Raw genomic sequence first — 14,373 nt, 5'->3', positions numbered from 1 at the left:
TCCTCCCCATCACCTACATCTGGCATTTCTCCCCTTGCTATCTCTCCCCAGCTTCCCACCCCCCACCGTCCCTCCCCTATTTCCCCCCAACTGACCCCAGTGTGTAGTGCTCCCCTCCCTGTGTCCATGTGTTCTCATTGTTCAACACCCGCCTATGAGTGAGAACATGCGGTGTTTGATCTTCTGCTCTTCTGTCAGTTTGCTGAGAATGATGGTTTCCAGGTTCATCCATGTCCCTACAAAGGACCCAAACTCATAGTTTCTGATGGCTGCATAATATTCCATGGTGTATATGTGCCACATTTTCCCTATCCAGTCTATCGTCGATGGGCATTTGGGTTGGTTCCAGGTCTTTGCTATTGTAAACAGTGCTGCAATGAACATTCGTGTACACGTGTCCTTATAGTAGAACGATTTGTAATCCTTTGGATATATACCCAGTAATGGGATTGCTGGGTCAAATGGAATTTCTATTTCTAGGTCCTTGAGGAATCGCCACACTGTCTTCCACAATGGTTGCACTAATTTACACTCCCACCAACAGTGCAAAAGTGTTCCTATTTCTCCACATCCTCTCCAGCATCTGTTGTCTCCAGATTTTTTAATGATCGCCATTCTAACCGGCGTGAGATGCTATCTCAGTGTAGTTTTGATTTGCATTTCTCTGATGACCAGTGATGATGAGCATTTTTTCATATGTTTGTTGGCCTCACGTATGTCTTCTTTTGAGAAGTGTCTGTTCATATCCTTTGCCCACTTTTGAATGGGCTTGTTAGTTTTTTTCTTGTAAATCTGCTTTAGTTCTTTGTAAATTACGGATATCAGCCCTTTGTCAGATGGGTAAACTGCAAAAATTTTTTCCCAATCTGTTGGTTGCCGATTCACTCTAATGATTGTTTCTTTTGCTGTGCAGAAGCTGTGGAGTTTGATTAGGTCCCATTTGTCTATTTTGGCTTTTGTTGTCAATGCATTTGGCGTTTTGGTCATGAAGTCCTTGCCTACACCTACGTCCTGAATGGTTTTGCCTAGATTTTCTTCTAGGGTTTTTATGGTGTTAGGTCTTATGTTTAAGTCTTTAATCCATCTGGAGTTAATTTTAGTGTAAGGTGTCAGGAAGGGGTCCAGTTTCTGCTTTCTGCACATGGCTAGCCAGCTTTCCCAACACCATTTATTGAACAGGGAATCCTTTCCCCATTGCTTGTTTTTGTCTGGTTTGTCAAAGATCAGATGGTTGTAGATATGTTGTGTTGCCTCCGAGACCTCTGTTCTGTTCCATTGGTCTATATCTCTGTTTTGGTACCAGTACCATGCTGTTTTGATTACTGTAGCCTTGTAGTATAGTTTGAAGTCTGGTAGTGTGATGCCCCCCGCTTTGTTCTTTTTGCTTAGAATTGACTTGGCTATGCGGGCTCTCTTTTGGTTCCATATGAAGTTTAAGGTGGTTTTTTCCAGTTCTGCAAAGAAGGTCATTGGTAGCTTGATGGGGATAGCATTGAATCTGTAAATTACTTTGGGCAGTATGGCCATTTTCACGATATTGATTCTTCCTAACCATGAACATGGGATGTTTCTCCATCTGTTTGTGTCCTCTCTTATTTCGTTGAGCTGTGGCTTGTAGTTCTCCTTGAAGAGGTCCTTTACATTCCTTGTTAGTTGTATTCCTAGGTATTTTATTCTCTTTGTGGCAATTGTGAATGGAAGTTTGTTCTTGATTTGGCTCTCTTTAAGTCTGTTACTGGTGTATAGGAATGCATGTGATTTTTGCACATTGATTTTGTATCCTGAGACTTTGCTGAACTTGCTTATCAGTTTCAGGAGGTTTGGGGCTGAGACGATGGGGTCTTCTAGATATACAATCATGTCGTCTGCAAATAGAGACAATTTGACTTCCTCCTTTCCTATTTGAATGCCCTTTATTTCTTTTTCTTGCCTGATTGCTCTGGCTAGAACTTCTAATACTATATTGAATAGCAGTGGTGAGAGCGGGCATCCTTGTCTGGTGCCACATTTCAAGGGGAATGCTTCCAGTTTTTGCCCATTCAGTATGATATTGGCTGTTGGTTTGTCATAAATAGCTTTTATTATTTTGAGATACGTTCCATTGATACCTAGCTTACTGAGTGTTTTTAGCATAAAGGGCTGTTGAATTTTGTCAAAGGCCTTCTCTGCATCAATTGAGATAATCATGTGGTTTTTGTCTTTGGTTCTGTTTATGTGGTGAATTACGTTTATAGACTTGCGTATGTTGAACCAGCCTTGCATCCCCGGGATGAAGCCTACTTGATCATGGTGGATAAGCTTTTTGATGTGCTGTTGCAATCGGCTTGTCAGTATTTTATTGAAGATTTTTGCATCTATGTTCATCATGGATATTGGCCTGAAGTTTTCTTTTCTTGTTGAGTCTCTGCCGGGTTTTGGAATCAGGATGATGTTGGTCTCATAAAATGATTTGGGAAGAATTCCCTTTTTTTGTATTGTTTGGAATAGTTTCAGAAGAAATGGAACCAGCTCCTCTTTGTATGTCTGGTAGAATTCAGCTGTGAACCCATCTGGACCTGGGCTTTTTTTGGGTGGTAAGCTCTTAATTGCTGCCTCAACTTCAGACCTTGTTATGGGTCTGTTCAGGGTTTCGGCTTCTTCCTGGTTTAGGCTTGGCAGGAGGCAAGTGTCCAGGAATTTATCCATTTCTTCCAGGTTTATTAGTTTGTGTGCATAGAGTTGTTTGTAATAATCTCTGATGATGGTTTGAATTTCTGTGGAATCTGTGGTGATATCCCCTTTATCGTTTTTTATTGCATCAATTTGGTTATTCTCTCTTTTCTTTTTTATTAATCTGGCTAGTGGTCTGTCTATTTTGTTGATCTTTTCAAAAAACCAGCTCCTGGATTTATTGATTTTTTGAAGGGTTTTTTGTGTCTCTATCTCCTTCAGTTCTGCTCTGATCTTAGCTATTTCTTGTCTTCTGCTAGACTTTGAGTTTTTTTGATCTTGCTCCTCTAGCTCTTTCAGTTTTGACGATAGGGTGTCAATTTTTGATCTCTCCTTGTTTCTCATGTGGGCACTTATTGCTATATATTTTCCTCTAGAGACTGCTTTAAATGTGTCCCAGAGATTCTGGTATGTTGTGTCTTCATTCTTGTTGGTTTCGAAGAACATCTTTATTTCTGCCTTCATTTCATTGTTTATCCAGTCAACATTCAAGAGCAAGTTGTTCAGTTTCCATGAAGCTGTGCGGTTCTGAGTTAGTTTTTGAATTCTGAGTTCTAACTTGATTGCACTGTGGTCTGAGAGACTGTTTGTTACGATTTCCGTTCTTTTGCATTTGCTGAGGAGTGATTTACTCCCAATTATGTGGTCAATTTTAGAGTAGGTGTGATGTGGTGCTGAGAAGAATGTATATTCTGTGGATTTGGGGTGGAGAGTTCTGTAAATGTCTATTAGGTTTGCTTGGTCCAGGTCTGAGTTCAAGTCCTGGATATCCTTGTTAATTTTCTGTCTGGTTGATCTGTCTAATGTTGACAATGGGGTGTTAAAGTCTCCCACTATTATTGTGTGGGAGTCTAAGTCCCTTTGTAAGTCATTAAGAACTTGCCTTATGTATCTGGGTGCTCCTGTATTGGGTGCGTATATATTTAGGATTGTTAGCTCTTCTTGTTGCATTGATCCTTTTACCATTATGTAATGTCCCTCTTTGTTTCTTATGATCTTTGTTGCTTTAAAGTCTAATTTATCAGAGATGAGAATTGCAACTCCTGCTTTTTTTTGCTCTCCATTTGCTTGGTAAATCTTCCTCCATCCCTTTATTTTGAGCCTTTGTGTATCCTTGCATGTGAGATGGGTTTCCTGGATACAGCACACCGATGGGTTTTGTCTTTTTATCCAATTTGTCAGTCTGTGTCTTTTGATTGGGGCATTTAGTCCATTTACATTTAGGGTTAATATTGTTATGTGTGAATTTGATACTGCCATTTTGGTGCTAGCTGGCTGTTTTGCCCTTTAGTTGAGCTGGTACTTGTTGTTCCTTTATATGTGTAGAGCCTCTTTCAGGAGCTCTTGTAGAGCTGGCCTGGTGGTGACGAAATCTCTGAGTACTTGCATGTTCCCAAAGGATTTTATTTTTCCTTCACTTATGAAGCTTAGTTTGGCTGGATAGGAGATTCTGGGTTGAAAGTTCTTTTCTTTAAGGATGTTGAATATTGGCCCCCATTCTCTTCTGGCTTGTAGGGTTTCTGCTGAGAGATCTGCTGTGAGTCTGATGGGCTTCCCTTTGTGGGTAACCCGACCTTTCTCTCTGGCTGCCCTTAGTATTTTCTCCTTCATTTCGACCCTGGTGAATCTGACGATTATGTTCCTTGGGGTTGCTCTTCTTGACGAATATCTTTGTGGTGTTCTCTGTATTTCCTGGACTTGAATGTTTGCCTGCCTTGCTAGGTTGGGGAAGTTTTCCTGGATAATATCCTGCAGAGTATTTTCCAGCTTGGATTCATTCTCTTCGTCACATTCAGGTACGCCTATCAAACGTAGATTAGGTCTTTTCACATAGTCCCACATTTCTTGGAGATTTTGTTCGTTCCTTTTTACCCTTTTTTCTCCAGTCTTGCCTTCCCGTTTTATTTCATTGAGTTGATCTTCGACCTCTGATATCCTTTCTTCTGCTTGGTCAAGTCGGCTGTTGATACTTGTGCATGCTTCACGAAGTTCTCGTGTTGCGTTTTTCAGCTCCATCAATTCACTTATATTCCTTTCTATTTTGTCCATTCTTGTTAGCATTTCGTCAAATCTTTTTTCAAGGTTCTTAGTTTCTTTGCATTTGGTTAGAACATGTTCTTTAAGTTCACAGAAGTTTCTTACTACCCACCTTCTGAATTCTGATTCTGTCATTTCATCACACTCATTCTCCATCCAACCTTGTTCCCTTGCTGGCGAGGAGTTGTGATCCCTTTTAGGAGGAGAGGTGTTCTGGTTTCGGATGTTTTCATCCTTTTTGCGCCGGTTTCTTCCCATCCTTAAGTATTTATCCACCTGTCGACTTTGTAGTTGCTGGCTTTCAGATTGGGTCTCAAATCTTTCAGATTGACGTTCTGTTTGTTGATGATGAGGTTATTTCTGCTTCTTGGTTTTCCTTCTGACCATCTGGCCCCTCTGCTGTAGGTCTGCTGAGGTTCACTCCAGGCCCTGCTTTCCTGGGGTTCACCTGCAGCAGCTGTTGAACAGCAAGGGTTGTTACCAGTTTTCTTCTTCTTCTATCTTTGTCCCAGAAGGATACCCGCCTAGTGTCAATCTGATCTCTCCTCTATGAGGTGTCTTTTTGGATATATAGGGGTCAGGGAGCTGCTTGAGGGGACGGTCTTTTCTTTATAGGAGCTCAAATGGTGAGCTGCGAGCTCTGTTGTTGTTCATTCAGAGCTGCTGGGCAGGTACTTTTAGGTCTGCTGCAGCAGAACTCATAAACTGCTTTTTGTTCCCAGGTGCTCTGTCCCAGGGATTTAGGGCTTTATTTATGAGTTTCCGTTATGCTGCTGCCTTCTTTTTTTTTTTTTTTTTTCTTTTTTTCCTTCAGACCTGCCCAGCCCAGCAAGGAGGCAGCCTAGTCACTGTCGGCCTATAGCAGCTTTGCTGAGCTGCTGTGGGCTGCGCCCCGCTGCCAGTGAACTTCCCTGCAGTCCTGTTTATATGGGTGTAGTTAGAACTGCTTTGGCGATGGTGGCCCGCCTCTGTTGGGGCGGAGTCTCTGCTGTGGCGTGTTGCCTTGGCAACGGCGGGCTGCCTCAGCAATGGCGGGTTGCCTTGGCAACGGCGGGCTGCCTCGGTAATGGCGGACGCCCCTCCCCCACAGAGCTGGACTGTCCCGGGTTCAGCTGCGCTCGCTGTGAAATTCTCAATCCAGAGTTTCTGGTTGCTGTTCTTTTATGGGGGTGGGGCCAGCCGAGCCTGATCGCCTGGCTCCCTGCCTCAGAGCCTTTTTTAAGTTGGTGTTCCAGTCGCCTGTTGAAGAGGCGCCGGGGTCTGTTTGTTTTCCCCTGCGGCCACTCATTGCGCTGGCTTAAACAGCGGCACTGAGGTTTGTGGCGCTTTTTTTCCTTTTTTTTTTGCCCTGGAATCTACTGTCCTGGTTCTCTGCTCAGTCCCCTTTTTGAACCAGCATATGGGCGACTTCCCGTGGCTCCAATCGCCAGCCAAAAGGGCACCCGGACCGGTGTATTTTGTACGGAGAACCGCGGCTCCGGGGCGCCGACAAAGCAGCCGCGCGGGGCAGAGCAGTGGCGCTGGCCGGCACAGCAGCGCTGGCCGCAACAGCCGCGCTGGCGAGCGTGGAGCACCTCTGCCCGGGAATTTCCTAGTCTGTGGGCAATAAAAACGCGGCGTCCACTCACCCTCTGCGCTTTCACTGGGAGCTGCAATCCTGAGCTGTTCCTAAACGGCCATCTTGGATCTCCTCTAAACCTCTTTTTCTATATAAGTTACTCAGTCTCAGGCATGTCTTTATTAGCAGCATGTGAATAACCTAATACAGTAAATTGGTTCCAGTAGAGTGGGGTGTAGAGCTGTTGTAAAATACCCAAAAATGTGGAAGCGTCTTTAGAACTGCGTAACAGGTAGAGGTTGGAACAGTTTGTAGGGCTCAGAGAAGATAGGAAAATATGAAAAATTTTGGAACTTCCTAGAAACTTGTTGAAATCGCTTTGATCAAAATGCTGATAATGATATGAACAATTTGTCCAGGTTGATGTGGCCTCAGATGAAGATGAGGAACTGGTTGGGAATGGAGCAAAGGTGACTCTTGTTAAGCTTTAGCCAAAAAACTGGTGGCATTTTGCTCCTGCCCTAGAGATCTGTGGAACTTTATACTTGAGAAAGATAGTTTGTACTTGGAACTTATGCTTCAAAGGAAAGTGGAGCATCAAAGTTTGGAAATTTTGCAGCCTGACAATGTGATAGAAAAGAAAAATCCATTTTCCGAGGAGAAATTCAGGCAAGCTGCAGAAATTTTCACAAGTAATGAGGAGCCAAATGTTAATCAGCAAGACAATGAAGAAAATGTCTCCAGGGTATGTTAGAGGTCTTCACAGCATTCCCTACCATCACAGACTCAGAGGCCTAGGAGAAAAAATCCTTTTCTGGACTAGGCCCAGGGCCTTGCTGCTTACTGCAGCCTTGGTAGTCCCCTGCACCCCAGCTGTGGCTAAAAGGGGCCAAGAAACAGCTCAGGCTGTTGTTTCAGAGGGTGCAAGCCCTAAGCCTTGGTGGCTTACACATGGTGTTGGGCCTGCAGGTGCACATAAATAAAAAATTGAGGTTTGGGAACCTCTGCCTAGGTTTGAGGATTGGATGAAAATGCCTTAATACTCAGGCAGAGGTGTGCTGCAGGGGCAGTGCCCTCATGGAGAACCACTGGTAGGCCAGGGAAGAAGGGAAATGTGGGCTGAAGCCCACACACAGAGTCCCCACTGGGGCACTGCCTAGTGGATCTATGAGAACTGGGTCACCATCCTACAGACCCCAGAATGGTAGATCCACTGACAACTTGCACTGTGCACCTGGAAAAGCCACAGAAACTCAATGTCAGCCACAGATACCCAGCAAAGGGGTCTGTAACCAGCAAAGCCACAGCTGCTCAAGACTGTGGGTGCCCACCTCTTGTATCAGTGTGACATAGATGTGAGACATAGAGTGAAAGGAGATCATTTGGGGGCTTTAAGAATCGAGTTCTCTGCTAGATTTGGACTTGCATGGGGATTTTAGCTCCTTTTGTTTTGGCCAATTTCTCCCATTTGGAATGGGTGTATTTACTCATTGCCTGTACCTTCATTATACCCAGGAAGTAACTAACTTGCTTTTGAATTTTCAGGCTTATAGGTGGAAGGGACTTGCCTTGTCTCTGATGAGACTTTAAATTTGGACTTTTGGGTTAATCTTTGAATGAGTTAAGTCTTTGGGAGACTATTGGAAAGGCAAGATTGTGTTTTGAAATGTGGCCCCTGAGATTTCAGATGGGCCAAAAGCAGATTGATATGATTTGGCTGTGTCCCCACCCAAATCTCATCATGAATTGGAGTTTCCAAAATTCCCATGTGTCATCGGAAGGGTCTGGTGGGAAGAAATTGAATCATGAAGTTGAGTTTTTTCCATGCTGTTATTGTGACAGTAAATAAGTCTCATGAGATCTGATGGTTTTATAAAGGGTAGTTCCCTTGCGCACATTCTCTTGCTTGCTGCTATGTAAGACATGTCTTTGTTCCTCCTTTGCCTTCGGTTGTGATTGTGAGGCCACTCCAGCCATGTGGAACTGTGAGTTTATTAAACCTCTTTCTTTTTATAAATTAGTCTCAGGTTTGTCTTTATTTGCAGTGTGCAAACACACTAATACAGTAATAGAAGTCCTACCTACATCAACCAGACAATAGAAAGATATAAAGGATATCCAAATTGGAAAGAAAGAAGTGGAATTATTTTTTTCCACAAATAAAATTATCTTATGTTAGGAAAAACCTAAAGATGCCTCCAAAAAACTATTAAAACTGATAAAATCAAAGTTGCAGGAGACAAAATCAACATACAAAAATTAATAGCATTTCTATATGCCAATAGTGAACAATCTTCAAATGAAATAAAAAGTAATCTTGTCTATAGTAGCCACAAATAAAATTAACTATCTAGGAACTAACTTAACCAAATAAGTGAAAGATCTCTATAATGGAAACTACAAAACATTGATAGAGAAAACTAGCCTAAAATTTATATGAAACCACAAAAGATGCAGAATAGGTAAAGCTAGCCTATGCAGGGTCAGGGGTGGGTGGTGAACTGAAGTAACCACATTACCTGAATTCAAGTTATAATACAGTGGTTATGTTATTATTTCAGGTTTTTTTTTAATTTTTCTATCTGTAACTATTCCAAGTCTTTTGTCATTTCCTATAAATTTTAGTACTGGCATAAAAGCAGACACATAGAGCAATGCAACAGAATAGAGAACCTAGAAACAAATCCATATGTTTACAAGTAACTCATTTTCAACAAAAGTGCCAAGAATATCCCATGGGGAAAACACAATTACTTCAATAAATGGTGCTGGGAAAACTGAATATTCATATGCAGAAGAATAACACTAAACCATTATTTCTCATCATATACAAAAATCAAATCAAAATTGATTAAAGACTAAAGTATAAAACTTCAAACTATACATTTACCTCAAAAATCTTTGGAGAACCTCTCCAGGACATTGGTCTGAGCAAATTGTATTGAGTAATACCCCGCAAACACAGGCAACCAAAGCAAAATGAACAGATGGGATCAAATCAAGTTAAAAACTTCTGCGCAGCAAAGGAAACCCTCAACAGCATAAAGATACAACCCACAAAAGGGGAGAAAATATTTGCTCTCTATCTGACAAGGGATTAATAACCAGAATATAAAATAAGGAGCTAAATAACTCTATAGGAAAATATCCAATAATGTAATTTTAAAAATGGGCAAAAGATTTGAATACACATCTCTCAAAATAAGACACAAATGACAAAGAGATATATGAAAATGTGCTTAGCGTCACTGATTATTAGAGAAATGCAAATCAAAACTACAATGAGATATTGTTTAACCCTGCTTAAAATAGCTTATATCCAAATATCAAGAAATAACAAATCTTGCTGAGGATGTGGAGAAAAGGGAAGTCATGTGCACTGTTGGTAAGATTGTAAATTAATAAAAAATCCCTAATTCTCACCTTCTTTTAATCAGCCTTCATTAAAATTAAAAATTAAAACCAAAGCCATAGAGATTTAATAAAAGAAACCATCAGTATATGTAAAGATTATGAGAATAGAATAAACCAAACTAATCATTAGATTAGAACATATTTATTAGTTAGATAGTTTAAAGAAGGGAATAATATAAGCATAAGCCAGTGAAGGAATATAAGTCCCCTCCTATATGTATACCTTTCCTTTATTTAATAAACTTGGTTACTTTGCTTAACAAAGAATATGTCTGCATTCTACTCTAACTTCATGCCAGTGAGATAAGTGTGAACTAATATTTCATTGTAATTCTATTTATGCTACATTAGGGAATTTGAGTATATAATTACTTGTTTGTCGTCCACTTGTATTTCCCCTTTTTCGATTTTTTTTAATTGATATAAGCGGCTTCATAATCACTTACCACCAATTTGGAAGATTGCAAAAAAATATTACCAGAATCTGCCATAGCCTTAATTTTCATTACTTCTGGAAGGCATTGCTGAGGATTCTTTCTTTTCTGCTAGGTTCATGGGTGTTGTTTGTAAGGAATAAAGACTTTTATAGATATGACATTCACATTATAAAAATTTCAAAAATCACAGGAAATTACAAAGAAGTAACTCAAACTCACTCTAAAATAGTATCACCTTGAAATATCCATTATTAATATTTGGGTACAAGAAGTCTTTGTGAAGATATAAAAAATTTTTCTTTCTATATATTTATGGAGCACAAGTGAAATTTTGTTACATGAATATATTGTATCGTGGTGAAGTCTGGGCTTTTAATATAACCATCATCATATGGTGTGTATTGGACTCATTATGTAATTTGTAATCCCTTACTTCTCTTCCACTCTTCCATTTTTCCAAGTTTCAATGTCTATTATTTCACTCTCTATTGTCCTTGTGCACACATTATATAGATCCTGCTTATAAGTCACAACATGCAATATTTGACATTATATTTCTGAGTTTTTTCCACTTAAAATAATGGCTTCCAGTTCCATTCATGTTACTGCAAAATACATAATTTTATTCTTTTTTACAGTTGAGTAGTATTCCATGGTACTATTCAGGTACAAACACACACACACACACACACACACACATATTTTCTTTACCCAATTATCCATTAATAGACACTTAGTTTGATTCTGTATCATTGCTACTGTAAACAGTGTTATGACAAATATCCAAATGCAGGTACCTTTTTGACATGATTATTTATTTTCTTTTTTCTTTCAGGTAGATATCCAGCAATAAGATTGCTGGATTGAATGATATTTCTATTTTTGGCTTTTGGAAAATCTCCATATTGTTTTCAAAAGAGTTTGTACAAATTTACATTTCCACCATTTCTTTTTCTCTGCATCTTCACCAACACCAGTTGTTTTTTAACTTTTTAATAATAGCCATTCTGACTGGTATGCGATGGTATCTCAGTGTGGTTTTAATTTGCATTTATAGTGTGAATAGTAATGCTAAGGATTTTTTAATATGATTTTTGGTCATTTGTATGCCTTCTTTTGATAAAGGTCTGTTTATATCCTTTGCCCACTTTTTAGTTTTTTTTTTTGAGTTTTTTGAGTTCCTTGAAGATATTAAATATTACTCTTTTTTTCGATGCAGAGTTTGCAAATATTTTCTCCTATAGGTTGTCTTTTTACTCTAAAAAGTGAAAAGATCTTTCAGTTTTTAAAGTTTATTTAGGATCTTTAGTTTCAATAAGTTCCACATGTCTATTTTTGGTTTTGTTGTATTTGCTCTTGAGGACTTAGTCATAAATTTTTCACCTAGGACAATGTCCAAAACAGTTCTTTCCATAGGTCTATTTATAGAATTTTTCTAGTTTCAGGTCTTACATTTAAGTCTTTTGTCCATTTTGATTTAATTTTTATATATATTGAGAAATAGGGGTTTAGTTTTATTCTTCTGCATGTGGCTACCCAATTGTGCCAGCACCATTTATTGAAGATGGTGTCCTTTCCACAGTGTTTGTTTTTGTTAATTTTGTCAAAGAACAGTATGCTGTAGGTATGTGGCTTTATTTTTGAGGTTCTCTATTCTTTTGCATTAAGCTATGTTTCTATTTTTATGTCAGTACCATACTGTTCTGGTTATCTAGCCTTGTAGTAAAAATTGAAGTCAGCTAATGTGATGCATCCAAGCTTTGTTCTTTTTGCTTAGGATAGCTTTGGATATTCACACCCTTTTTTGGTTACATATGAATTTTAGGATTATGTTTTCTAATTCTGTGAAAACTGACAGTATTTTGATAAAAATTGCATTGAATCCCTAGATTGTTTTTGGCAGTGTGGTCCTTTTAATGACACTGATTCTTCTGATTCATGAGCATGGAATGTTTTTTCATTTGTTTGTTTCATCTGTTATTTATTTCTTCAGTGTTTTAAAGTTTCCTCTGTAGAAATATTTTACCTCCTTAGTTAAATGGATTCCTAAGTTTTTAAGCTGTAGCTATTATAAATGGAATTGAGCTCTTGACTGTTTCTAAGCTTGGTCTTTATTGGTGTATAGAAATGCCATTTATTTGCATACATTGTTTTTGTATCCTGATAGTTTATTGAATTCATTCATCAAATATAGGAGTCTTTTGGAAGAGTTGTTAGATTTTTCTACGTATCATTCTCAGCAAACTGACACAAGAACAGTAAATCAAACACCACATGTTCTCACTCATAGGCAGGTGTTGAACAATGAGAACACATGGACACAGGGAGGGGAACATCACACACTGGTGTCTCTTGGCGGAAATAGGGGAGGTACAGCGGGGGGTGGGGAGTTGGGGAGAGATAGCATGGGGAGAAATGCCAGATATAGGTGAAGGGGAGGAAGGCAGTAAATCATGCTGCCATGTGTGTACCTATGCAACAATCTTGCATGTTCTTCACATGTACCCCCAAACCTAAAATGCAATTAAAAAAAAGAATTTTCTATGTATAAGATCATGTCACTGGTGAATAGAAATAATTTGACTTCCTGTTTTCTAATTTGGATGCTTTTATTTCTTTCTCTTTCATAATTGATCTGGCTAGGATTTCCACTACTATGTTGAACAGGAGTAGTGGGAGTGGACATCTTTATTTCATCTCAATCCAGTTCTTAAAGGGAATGCTTTCAGCTTTCTCAGTTTCAGTATGATGTTGGCTATGAGTTTGTTATCCATGCCTTTTGTTATTTTGAAGTATGTTACTTCTTTGCCTAGTTTGTTTAGGGTTTTCATCATGAAGCAATGCTAAGTTTTATCAAATGCTTTTCTGCATCTATTGAGATGATCATATGGTTTGTTTTGAATTCTGTTTATGTGGTGAATCACATTTATTGGTTTGCATATGCTGAGCCATCCTTGCATCCCTGATATAAATTCCACTTGATTGTGGTGTATTATCTTTTTGATGTGCTATTCAATTAGGTTTTCTAGTACTTTGTTGAGAACTTTTGTATCTATGTCCTTGAGCAATATTGGTCTGTAGTTTTGTTGTTGTTGTTAAGTGTTCTTGCCTGGCTTTTGTATTAGGTTGTTACTGGCTTCATAGAATGAGTTAGGGAGGATTCCCTCCCCTTTAATTTTTTGGAACAGTTTCAGTAGGATTGGTACCTGTTCTTCATTATATGTCTGATCGAATTCAGCTGTGAGTCTGTTGGGTCCTGGAGGTTTTGGGTTTTTTCCCCCCTTGGGAGATTTATAAATTATAGATTCAGTTTCATTACTTAGTATTGGTATGTTCAGGATTTCTATTTCTTTTTTATATCTTTCATAAATATTTTAAAATAAACCATGGACAGAAGGTTTCTTATGATTCAACTCTGCTGTTTTCAATGAAGTTGTCAAAGACTTGACAATTAGATGGTACTGAATGGACACAGACAAATTTTGTTTCTTTCCCCGAAGAACATTTGAAATTTGTCTAAGTAACAGCAAATATCTAGCTAAAAAATAATTAGACACTTACAGCCATTTGGTGTCATGCAGGCAATATACCTGAATGTGTATTTGCAGTCTGCTTTGCATCTGATTTTGTGGAAATGCCCACATAAATGTATATTTGGAAAGACAGCATCCTTGAAGATAGTGCATGCTTTCTTGATATTTCTATAATATTAAATTAACAACTTACCCAGGTGAAATTCAATTTTGACACATTCAGAAAAGGGACTCTTGAATTTCAACAAGAAAATAACAACTAATAACAAATTACATTTTGCTTTATAATTTATTATTCACTGATTTATAAAATTATAAATACAATTTCCTATGGAGGCACTGCTTAGCAAAAAAATAAATTCACGAATCAAATAGATTTTGGAAAATATCTCGGTTATGTTATTCTTACTTCAAAGAAAGCAATGGACAAAATAATTTATTCTTAATAAAGCTGCAATTCAGCTGTTAAATATGTATGTAGCTGATTCCTTATTAATTAAATGCTTAGGTACAAAAAGGAAAACATAATAATGGAAAAGTTATCAAATATCCCTGCATAATATTTAAGCACTTTACATATAATGTCTGTTGTGAATGTAAAGCTCAAGCTATCCCTGAGGAAAACTGAGCCTTCATTTGGTGAGAAACATGCTCACTTACAAGATATTTCTTTTAGAAATGAAAA

Source organism: Sapajus apella, unplaced genomic scaffold, assembly GCF_009761245.1.
Source record: "Sapajus apella isolate SASKATOON/1434 unplaced genomic scaffold, GSC_monkey_1.0 scaffold104, whole genome shotgun sequence".
Classification (NCBI taxonomy): Eukaryota; Metazoa; Chordata; class Mammalia; order Primates; family Cebidae; genus Sapajus; species Sapajus apella.
This window is presented reverse-complemented; position numbering follows the sequence as displayed.